A 9,410-nucleotide genomic window follows, 5' to 3' on the forward strand; every position below is an offset into this window, starting at 1 on the left:
TCACGAATCAATAATTGGATTTTTCAAATTACTAATAATACTTCACCTTTTTCATCATTCTTTCAAGAACCATCATTCTTTACTCCAACATCAAATATGCATTGTTGATTCATGCATTCAGAAAGTAAAAGTAATGCCACCACATCAAACAATTGGACTGTTCTTATTATATAACTCGAGTTCATGCATCTTACTTCTCTTTTCCAAATAAAATTTTTCTTTTAAGTATGGTGAGAAATGCATGGAATATTTCAAAGCTTAAGACAAAACAAAGGATGATCATGCACTTAGAAACAGGAAACAGACAATGAAATAATGGAAAACATAAAAATAAAACAAACAAAGGGGAATATGGAACGTGGCCACCTTAGTGACGGCGGCTAATGCTTCCTCTAGAGAATCCAATGCAGCGCTTGATTTCTTCTATGTCACACCCCTGTCTCTACTGCTCCTACCTTAGTGCACAGAAATCGTGATCGTTCATTCCTTGGTAACGGTGCTGAAAACTTAATATGCACGTTCATAATCTTAATTCCTTGTCACAACTTCGCACAACTAACCAGCAAGTACACTGGGTCGTCTAAGTAATAAACCTTACGTGAGTAAGGGTCGATCCCACGGAGATTGTCAGCTTGAAGCAAGCTATGGTCACTTTGTAAATCTCAGTCAGGCGAATTCAAATGGTTATGGTGAATTGATAATTAAAATATAATTAAAATATAAAATAGGATAGAGATACTTATGTAATTCCTTGGTGAGAATTTCAGATAAGCGTATAGAGATGCTTTTGTTCCACCTGAACCTCTGCTTTCCTGCTGTCTTCATCCAATCATTCCTACTCCTTTCCATGGCAAGCTGTATGTAGGGCATCACCGTCGTCAATGGCTACATCCCCTCCTCTCAGTGAAAATGGTCCAAAATGCGCTGTCACCGCACGGCTATTCATCTGTCGGTTCTCAATCATACTGGAATAGGATTCAGTATTCCTTTTGCGTCTGTCACTACGCCCAGCACTCGCGAGTTTGAAGCTTGTCACAGCCATCCCTTCCCAGATCCTACTCGGAATACCACAGACAAGGTCTAGATTTTCCGGATTTTAAGAATGGCCGCCAATAATTCTAGCCTATACCACGAAGACTCTGATCTCACGATCAGAAGGCTAAGAGATATGCATTCAAGCTTACTTTCATGTAGAACGGAAGTGTTTGTCAGGCACGCGTTCATAAGTGAGAATGATGATGAGCGTCACATAATCATCACATTCATCATGTTCTTGTGTGCGAATGAATATCTTAGAGAAGAAATAGGCTTGAGTTGAATAGAAAAACAATATTACTTTGCATTAATTCATGAGGAACAGCAGAGCTCCACACCTTAATCTATGGTGTGTAGAAACTCTACCATTGAAAATACATAAGAACAAGGTCTAGGCATGGCCGTGAGGCCAGCCTCCAAAACGTGATCAAAGGATCAAAAGATAATCCCAAGATGATCAAAAGATGTCCCCCCAGATATAAATACAATCGTAAAAGTCCTATTTATACTAAACTAGTTACTAGGGTTTACAGAAATGAGTAAATGATGCAGAAATCCACTTTCGGGCCCACTTAGTGTTTGCTTGGGCTGAGAATTGAAGCTTTCACGTGTAGAGGTCTTTCTTGGAGTTAAACGCCAGTTTGTAACCTGTTTTTGGCGTTTAACTCTGCTTTGCAACCTGTTTCTGGCGTTTAACTCCAGAATAGGGCAGAGAGCTGGCGTTGAACGCTAGTTTGCATCATCTAAACTCGGACAAAGTATGGACTATTATATATTTCTGAAAAGTCCTGGATGTCTACTTTCCAACGCAATTGAGAGCGTGCCATTTGGACTCATGTAGCTCCAGAAAAGCCACTTTGAGTGTAGGGAGGTCAGAATCTAACAGCATCTGTAGTCCTTCTTCAACCTCTGAATCTGATTTTTGCTTAAGTCCCTCAATTTCAGCCAGAAATTACCTGAAATCATAGAAAAACACACAAACTTATAGTAAAGTCCAGAAATGTGATTTTTATTTAAATCTAATAAAAATATATTAGAAACTAATCAAATCATACTGAAAACTATGTAAAAACACTGCCAAAAAGCGTATAAATTATCCGCTCATCACAACACCAAACTTAAATTGTTGCTTGTTCCCAAGCAACTGAAAATCAAATAGGATAAAAAGAAGAGAATATACTATAAATTCCAAAATATCAATGAAACATAGCTCCAATCAGATGAGTGGTGCACGAATTGCGAATCACACTTTTCACAACTCGTACCACTAACCAGCAAGTGCACTGGGTCGTCCAAGTAATACCTTACCTGAGTAAGGATCGATCCCACGGAGATTGTTGGTTTGAAGCAATCTATGGTTATCTTGTAAATCTTAGTCAGGAAATCAATTATAATTATCAATATGAATTGCGAAGAATAAAAGAGCATGGATTAAATGCTTGTTCTGCAGTAATAGAGAATATGTTGGAGTTTTGGAGATGCTTTGTCTTCTGAATCTCTGCTTTCTCCCGGTCTTCTTCTTCACGCACACAAGGTTTCTCCTATGGCAAGCTGTGTGTTGGTGGATCACTGTTGTCAATGGCTACCATCCGTCCTCTCAGTGAAAAAGGTCCAGGTGCGCTGTCACTGCACGGCTAATCATCTGTCGGTTCTCACTCATGCTGGAATAGGCTCCATTGATCCTTTTTCATCTGTCACTACGCCCATCCCTTGTGAGTTTGAAGCTCATCACAGTCATTCAATCCCTGAATCCTACTCGGAATACCACAGACAAGGTTTAGACTTTCCGGATTCTCAAGAATGCTGCCAATGGATTCTAGCTTATAGCACGAAGATTCTGATTAAGGAATCCAAGAGATATTCATTCAATCAAAGGTAGAATGGAGGTGGTTGTCAGGCACGCGTTCATAGGTTGAGGATGATGATGAGTGTCACGGATCATCACATCCATCATATTGAAGTGCGAATAAACATCTTAGATAGAAACAAGCGTGTTTGAATAGAAAACAGAAATAGTTGCATTAATTCATCAAAACACAGCAGAGTTCCTCACCCCCAACAATGGAGTTCAGAGACTCATGCCGTCAAAGAGTACAAAGTTTAGATCTAAAATGTCATGAGGTACAAAATAAATCTCTAAAAGTTGTTTAAATACTAAACTAGTAACCTAGGTTTACAGAAAATGAATAAACTATGATAGATGGTGCAGAAATCCACTTCTGGGGCCTACTTGGTGTGTGCTGGGGCTGAGACTTAAGCTTCTCACGTGCCTAGGCTATTTCTGGAGTTAAACGCCAAGTTGTAACCTATTTCTGGCGTTCAACTCCCATTTGTAACCTGTTTCTGGCGTCACAACATGGAACTGGCGTTGAACGCCAGTTTACGTCATCTATCCTTGAGCAAAGTATTGACTATTATATATTTCCGGAAAGCCCTGGATGTATACTTTCCAACGCAATTGAGAGCGTGCTAATTGGACTCCTATAGCTCCAGAAAATCCATTCCGAGTGCAGAGAGGTCAGAATGCAACAATATCAGCAGTTCTTTTTCAGCCTGAATCAGATTTTTGCTCAGCTCCCTCAATTTTAGCCAGAAAATACCTAAAATTACAGAAAAATACACAAACTCATAGTAAAGTCCAGAAATATGAATTTTGTTTAAAAACTAATAAAAATATAATAAAAAGTGACTAAAACATATTAAAAACTACCTAAAAACAATGCCAAAAATCGTATAAATTATCCGCTCATCACAACACCAAACTTAAATTGTTGCTTGTCCCCAAGCAACTAAAAACAAAGTAGGATAAAAAGAAGAGAATATACAATGAATTCCAAAAACATCTATGAAGATCAGTCTTAGTTACATGAGCGGGGCTATTAGCTTTTTGCTTCTGAACAGTTTTGGCATCTCACTTTATCCTTTGAAGTTCAGAATGATTGGTATCTATAGGAACTCAGAATTCATATAGTGTTATTGATTCTCCTAGTTCAGTATGTTGATTCTTGAACACAACTACTTTATGAGTCTTGGCCGTGGCCCTGAGCACTCTGTTTTCCAGTATTACCACCGGATACATACATGCCACAGACACATAACTGGGTGAACCTTTTCAGATTGTGACTCAGCTTTGCTAAAGTCCCCAATTAGAGGTGTCCAGGGTTCTTAAGCACACTCTGTTTTTTGCTTTGGACCTCGAGTTTAACCACTCAGTCTCAAGTTTTCACTTGACACCTTCACGCCACAAGCACATGGTTAGGGACAGCTTGGTTTAGCCGCTTAGGCCAGGATTTTATTCCTTTAGGCCCTCCTATCCACTGATGCTCAAAGCCTTGGATCCTTTTTATTACCCTTGCCTTTTGGTTTTAAGGGCTATTGGCTTTTTGCTCTTGCCTTTTGGTTTAAAGAGCTTTTGGCTTTTTCTGCTTGCTTTTTCTTTTTCTTGCTCTCTTTTTTTTCGCATTTTTTTTACAAGCTTTGTTCTTCACTGCTTTTTCTTGCTTCAAGAATCATTTTTATGATTTTTTAGATTATCAAATAACATTTTCTCCTTTTCATTATTCTTTCAAGAGCCAACAATTTTAACATTCATAAACAACAAATTCAAAAGACATATGCACTGTTCAAGCATTTATTCAGAAAACAAAAAGTATTGCCACCACATCAACATAATTAAACTATTTTAAAATTTGAAATTCATGTACTTCTTTTTCTTTTTCAGAAAACAATTTTCATTTAAGAAAGGTGATGGATTCATAGGACATTCATATCTTTAAGACATAGACACTTAGATACTAGTGATCATATAGTAAGGACACAAATATAATTAAACATGAAGCATAGTAAATGAAAAACAGGAAAATAAGAACAAGGAGATTAAGGAATGGGTCCACCTTAATAAGGGTGGCGTCTTCCTCTTCTTGAAGAACCAATGGTGCTCTTGAGCTCCTCTATGTCTCTTCCTTGCCTTTTTTGCTCCTCCCTCACAGCTCTTTGATCTGCAGTCAATTGCTCTACCACTGAATTATGGAAAAACAAAAAGCTATGCTTTTACCACACCAAACTAAAAAGGTTTGCTCGTCCTCGAGCAAAAGAAGAAAGAAGTGGAGATGATGGAGGAGATGGAGGTGTGTGAATGGGTGGGTTTCGAAAATTATTTGAAAAAGATATGATAGAAAAAGTGATTTGAAAAAGATAAGTATGATAGTAAAAGATGTGATTTAAAATTGGAAAGATATGAAAGATATTTGAAAAAGATAAATCTGAATTTTGAAAAAGATGATGTGAAGATTTAAAAAAGATATTGATGAGTTGAAAAGATTTATTTTGAAAAGAATTTGAAAATAATTTGAAGGGGATTAAGAAAAAGGGTTTATGAATTAAGATACATTTGATATCTTTTGAAAAAGGATTTGAAAAATTAGGATTTGTAACATGTTTGTGAAAGAAATCATGAATTGAAACATAAAAAATGGAAAAAATTTGAATTGAAAACGAAATTGCCTACTCCCCATAATCCTGGCGTTAAACGCTCAACTGCTACATGTTTTGGGCATTTAACGCCCAGTTGCTGCTTGGTTTGGGCGTTTAACGCCCAGCTGTTGCTTCTAGCTGGCGTTAAACGCCAGAAATCCCTTTGTCACTGGGCGTTTTTCTGAACGCCCAGGATGCTGTCAATCTGGCGTTAAACACCCAGAAGCTGCTTCTTTCTGGCGTTTAACGCCCAGATGGCTATCTTTACTGGCGTTAAACACCCAGTAGATGCTCCTTTACTGGCGTTTAACGCCCAGTTGTGCCTCTTACTGGCGTTTTCTTGCCAGTGAGCTCTTTTTCTCTATTTTGTGTGCTAAATCCTTCTGTAACCTTGTGAACCTATGCAATTGACTCTTTACCTTATTAACATTGAACTTATATGCTTTAAAAAAAATAAATAAAATGAAGAATAGGGCAAAATAACAGAAAGAGTTTTGCCAATGGCTGGGTTGCCTCCCAGCAAGCGCTTCTTTATTGTCTTTAGCTGGACTTTGCTAAGCTTTTAAACTAGCCTCAGCCTTGAGCACTCTTGCTCAACATTGCCTTCAAGAAAGTGTTTGATTCTCTGTCCATTAACAATGAACTTCTTATCAAAATCAATGTCTTGAAGCTCCACATAACCATATGGTGATACACTTGTAATCACATATGGTCCCCTCCACCGGGATTTCAGTTTCCCAGGGAATAGCCTGAGCCTAGAGTTAAACAACAGAACCTTTTGTCCTGGTTCAGAGACTCTTGATGACAGCTTTCTGTCATGCCACCTTTTTTATTTCTCCTTATAAAGCTTGGCATTTTCGAAAGCAGTGAGTCTAAATTCCTCTAGCTCATTTAGCTGGAGTAATCTTTTTTTTTCCGGCTAATTTGGCATCAAAGTTCAGGAATCTGGTTGCCCAGTAGGCCTTATGTTCCAGTTCCACAGGCAGATGACAGGCCTTACCATACACAAGCTGGTATGGAGAGGTCCCTATAGGAGTCTTGAATGCTGTTCTGTAAGCCCACAGAGCATCATCCAAGCTTCTTGCCCAACCCTTTCTACGGGTACTTACAGTCCGTTCCAGGATTCTTTTTAGTTCTCTGTTAGAGACTTCATCTTGCTCATTTGTCTGTGGATTATATGGAGTTGCCACCTTGTGGCTAATTCCATACCGGACCATGGCAGAGTAAAGCTGTTTGTTGCAAAAGTGAGTGCCCCCATCACTAATTAGTACTCTAGGGACACCAAACCTGCTGAAGATATGTTTCTAGAGGAACTTCAGCACTGTCTTAGTATCATTAGTGGGTGTAGCAATGGCCTCTACCCATTTGGATACATAGTCGACTGCCACCAGAATGTAAGTGTTTGAGTATGATGGTGGGAAAGCGCCCATGAAGTCAATTCCCCATACGTCAAACAACTCAATCTCCAAGATCCCTTGTTGAGGCATGGTGTAACCATGAGGCAGATTACCAGCTCTTTGGCAACTGTCACAGTTACGTACAAACTCTCGGGAATCTCTATAGAGGGTAGGCCAGTAGAAGCCACATTGGAGGACCTTGGTGGCTGTTCGCTCACCTCCGAAATGTCCTCCATATTGTGATCCATGGCAACGCCATAAGATCTTCTGTGCTTCTTCTCTAGGCACACACCTACGGATTATTCCGTCTGCACATTGATAAACCCATATTTCATGAGTTCTTTTGTGCTTAATTAGAGTGATTTATTCACCTCTTCACCTACTTATTCACATTAATTGCATAGTTTTACTTTCCCTTCCTCATTATGTCATATAATGAAAAACATGTTTTCTAAGCTTTAAAAATTAATTATTTTAATTACCTTTATTTCCATTCGATGCCGTGATTAGTGTGTTGAGTAGTTTCAGATTTTCTAAAGGCAGAATGACTTAAAGGATGAAAAAGGAAACATACTAGAATGGAAGGAAGAAGCAAAATGGAGCTTTAACGAAATTGGTATCCACGCGATCGCATGGATGACGCGATCGCGTGCCAAGCACAAATCAGCAGCGACGCGGCCGCATGACTGACGCGACCGCGCGCCTTAAGCAGAATACATATGACGCGGTCACATGACTGACGCGACCGCGTGGCAAGGAAAAGCTCCAAATGACGCGACCGCGTGACCCACACGGACGCGTGACAGAGGCCACGCACCAGAAATTACAGAATACGCCCCCAGCAATTTCTGAAGCCCTTTTTGGCCCAGTTCCAAGTACAGACAGCATAGACCAGAGGTTATAAAGTGTGGGAATGCTTCCATTCAAAGAGAGCTCGCATATTTTCACCTTCCAATGATCTAGATTTATTTGAGAGGGAGATCTTCTCATTCAAAGGTCAATTTAATTAGTCCCTTGACTTTCCCTTGCTCTGGTAAAGGTTGACCAAGTGGAATTAAGATACAACTTTCATTATTGTTGAGAAGGATAACTAAGTTGGACTTCTAATTTCCCTTATCTTGCCAAAAGTTGTTTTACAGTTATTATTTATTTTTACTTGCCATTTGATTCACTCGTCATTTAAATTACTTGCTTCTCACCTTCTAAACCCCGATCACAACCTTTATAACCAATAGTAAGAACACACCTCCTCGCAGATATTTGAGAAGACGACCCGAGGTTTAAATACTCGGTTATCAATTTTAAAAGGGGTTTGTTACTTGTGACAACCAACACGTTTGTACGAAGGGATTTTTGTCAGTTTAGAGACTATATCTACAACGCGACTGTTTTTATGACATTCTTTACTGGCAAGAATCTCGACGTCAAAAAATGGCGCCGTTGCCGGGGAACTGCTAACGTGTGCCTTATTATTGGTTATTGTAAATATTTTTTCTTCTGCTTGTTTATTTATTGTTGTTTTTCCTTTTTCTCTTTATTTGCTACTATGAACTCTCACCCTTCTCGCTTTGAGTTTGGTTCTAACTTTGTTGAAGGAAATAGAAGCCACAACAGGAATGTGCATCAAGGTCAGACCAATCAAGGATGGATGGGGCCAAGAAGATCTAATCAACCCTTTAGGCAGCAACACCCTCCGAGATATCCTGGACAAAGACCTTTCTACCGTGCATACCCAGCTGTAAGACATGGTGGACAACCTTGTAACTACCAACAAGCCCCACCCCGTGCATATGAAACATCCTTTCAACATAACCTCGAACCACCACACTCACAAGCTTCTCTTCACCATTCTCCATCATATGATCCTTCCTTACCCCATTACCAATCCAATCATTCCCAATCATCACCACTTTCCTTTGTATTATGTCCAAGTCTAGCAAACCGCGAAGCAAAGGATCGCCTAAAAGAAATAGTAACTAAATTTCAAACAACCATTCAACAACTGGAGCAACCGCTAATTCAATAGGCCACTAGGCGCTCAAATATACAAGGATCAACCACAGCCCCATGTGGACAGCCCAATGAAGAGCATAGCATGAAAGAAATACTAGAGACTCCAGTGGACAAGACAGAGAATGAATTCGTACTAGAACAAGTGGAAGAAGCTGTCATTGTTCAAGAAGAAGAGTTGGTTGAAGATCTAGGCGATGCTGAACTTCCTTGGGAATCCAGAATCGAGGAAAACTCCGTCCGAGATGCCACAGTTGATGCTAAGGAGGATACCGTACAATCTACAAGACAAGTCGTTTATGAAGAATCAGACGGAATAATCCAAGAAGTAAATTTCCTTGATGATGATAGTCACAAGTCTAGTTCTCCTAGTGATGAACTTGCGTCTGCAAGTAAATTCTCTGAGATCGAAGAATCTTCCCCAAGTGAATATGAAGATGATGCGGAGGTAGATTTCTCTCAACCTCCAATCTACGACTCGAGTGATGAGGAAGA

Source organism: Arachis ipaensis, chromosome B09 (genome assembly GCF_000816755.2).
Source record: "Arachis ipaensis cultivar K30076 chromosome B09, Araip1.1, whole genome shotgun sequence".
Taxonomy (NCBI): Eukaryota; Viridiplantae; Streptophyta; class Magnoliopsida; order Fabales; family Fabaceae; genus Arachis; species Arachis ipaensis.